This window comes from Cryptomeria japonica, chromosome 3, assembly GCF_030272615.1.
Source record: "Cryptomeria japonica chromosome 3, Sugi_1.0, whole genome shotgun sequence".
Lineage (NCBI taxonomy): Eukaryota > Viridiplantae > Streptophyta > Pinopsida > Cupressales > Cupressaceae > Cryptomeria > Cryptomeria japonica.
The window spans coordinates 137199326-137202632 of NC_081407.1; positions in this window are offsets into that span (position 1 = coordinate 137199326).

A 3307-nucleotide genomic window follows, 5' to 3' on the forward strand; every position below is an offset into this window, starting at 1 on the left:
AGGCAAAAAGAAGTCTTAGAAAGAGAACTAGATACTGCAAATCAACATAAAGAGAAATTCAAGAAAAGCTCAGAGGAACTTGGTAACTTGGTGAAGAATCAAAAACCTAAAGGTGACACTTCTGCAATTGGCTTTGAAGTTGGTGAAAGCTTTGGTACTGCAAACACTCAGGATCATAGAAAACCGGTAAGGCAACCTAATGCTTATAAATTCAATGGAAAATGCTTTAACTATAATAAGTATGGTCATAGAGGAAATGAATGTAGATCTAGAAATTATCAGAATATCAACACACCCACCGGTCAATGTTCAAAATGCAACAAGTTGGTCACAACTCTGAAAATTGCAGAATGAATGTGAGATGTTATGTTTGTGGAAGATTTCGACACCTATCTAATCAATGTAGAACACATACCGGCATAGGTTATGGGAAAGCTATTCAAAAGAATAATGTGACTTGTTATGCATATAACAAGATTGGGCATATTGCTAAATTCTGTAGAAGTAAAGGATCACCGACAGACAACAAAGGTCCTAGTTTGAAAGGAAAAGATAAAGTTGAAGAGGTTAAGCAAGAATTTTTAAAACAATGGATTAGAAAGTCCGACCTAAATATTGTTGAGAATACTCCTCCATCGGTAGAACCAATCAACACTTCACCAGCAAGATAGAGTGATGCTTCACTGGTAGGACAGAGTAATACTCCACCGGCAGGAAGCTCTTCATCAAATTGAAGAAAATTTTCTTGAGGGTTTGGCAATCAATGAGACATATGCTATAATTCCCTCAGTTAATGGTGAGAAGTTGGAAATTACTTCTATACCGGCAGACAATGTTAAGAGACTACTTAACCAGCAAGCATTAAATGTGGTAGATGGAAAATAAACATTATAAATTTGTGGTTTTGGCTCCATTTCACTTCATCAAGATTTCAAACATTTGAAGAGCGCAAAATTTGCTGAGCTAAGGCATTTCAAGAAAAGAGGCAAACCACTTCATCAATCAATCCATCCAAAGGCAGAAAAAGGTATTTATCTTCATGGCATCTTCCTCTGCACCTGAATTCATAGCAAACCCTATAGTAGTCGAGCTTATAAAATGCCTAGGCCCATATTTCAGCTAGTTCCCGAGGTAGCTAAGAAAGATGACAATGTGGGTGCTTTTTCCCAAATTCCAAAAGGAGTTGTTTTCATAGAAGATCCCCGAATATATATTTATTGCAACATAGAGGAATTAGGAGATGAAGAAATTAAAAACATGTATAAGACTATTATATGTGATGACTCCGGAAATGTAAAACCTAAACATAAAGTTGTTGAAACCTTGAGATTCATTGAAATCCTCTGCATTCCTAAATTTCCCAAGGAGGTGATTAGGATAGTTTTAAGAAGGGTACATGGTTCATTCTTTTGGCTTGATTCAGTACACAAAATTACAAAGGAAGCTATGAAAGAAGTAACAGGGTTACCTTCCACCGGTAACAGACTATACAAGACTAAGAAGGTCTCCAATGACCTAGTAATGAACTTAACCGGTGCAACATCAGATAGAAGGTCTCTGAGGGTTAATGATGTGACTGATATAAATGTGAGATTTGTTAGAATGATTTTAGGGTACAAAGCAACTCATGCAGATAGACTTAACTCAATTTCTAGTTTATGCATTAAGAGTGCTTATGACATGGTTAAAGACAATGTAAAAATTGATGTATGTGAATGGTTAAAAGATGAGTTTATTGATAACTTAGGCAAAATCAAGAAGGATAAGAAAGGAGCTTTTAGATTTGGAAATCTACTTGTATGCTTGATGCTACACATAACCAAATAGGTTCCTGGTATAGGCAATAAGAACCTTGGATTTGATATACCGGTAGGAAAATAGTTAACAGACCTATTCAATAACATGGGTGAAAACAAAGAAAAGAATATTCATGACAATTTTCAAGAACTAAAGGTTAGGATGAACAAAAGAATCAGATTATCACAGAAAATTGCCAACAAATACAAGGATGATATATGTTTTGTAATAAAAAAGGATCAGATATGGATAGAAGTAGTCATCCCAAGAACAATTTGGGTAACAGAGATGAGTTATGAGACTAATGATCATATAATTGAGACTTATGCTAAAGCACTTCTAGAAGCACCAAATGAACCAAAGGAAGAAGTATTTGGTAGTGCTGAGACCATAGAAAAACAAATTCAATCTAAGAAGAGAGTGAAAAAGGTTGAAGTAGTTGTGAGAAGAGGTTCTAGACAGGCTAAGGCTATTAAAGAAGATGTATTGAAACAAACCAGTATCACTGAGGATGAGTTAGGAACTCTACAGCCTGAGACTCACCTATCACCAATAGCTACTTCTTCAGAGAGTGACATGCTTGCAGCTTTCAAAAGAGTTGTAAGGAAAAGGGATCCTTCACTGGCATCCACACCTTCACCTAGAAGGACTAGACAAAAACAACAAGCAGTAAGGTCTCCGGTTAGAAAGACAACACCAAAGAAAAAGTTGACACCAAAGAAGAAGAAGACTAAACAAAACATGGCCCCTCTTGACAAATTGCTATATGAAATCACTGAGGAAGGGAAACTCAAGAACATAGGAAAGGTCTATGATACACTGTCGGCAGATGAAAAAGAACAAGTTGAAAACAATGTCATTTTACACATGGACATCTATAAGAAGTTCTTAATGGAAGTGATAGATGATCTACCAGATGAATTGTTCAAAAGACTGGAAGAAAGAAGACAAGCTATTGTAGAGCTTGATAAGAAAATCAAAATTGAAAAGTTACTTGTTGTTTACCTAGTAAACTCACCTAAGGAGATAGATAACTTAATTGCAGAAGCCAACCGGTCAGTATTCTCTACTGCACACTGGCATATTGCATTAATGGTTGGAAGAGTGAATGAAGTAACAGAGGAAACAGAAAATGCATGGGAGATATTCCTTGTTGAAAAAGAAAAATAGGAAGAATACAGGAACCCCAAACCAATAAAGGTATACCAGAAGGAGAAGGACAAAGGAAAAGGAAAGGTTGGTGGACCTCTGAGCATCAAAGTAAAAGACAACTTACTCCCACTACCTCAAATTACATCACCGATAACAACTACTGAAGATCAACCGGCAGATGAGAGTATGGATATAGAGGATACAAATCCTAACCCTGAGGTACTATACATAGTTGATGTTGATACACAAAAGGTCAACATTGTGATAGACAAAGATACAATCGGCAAGATAGATATGGCTAGTGAGTCACCGGCAACTGACAGCATTGACAATACTGAAAGAAAAGATGAAGTTGATA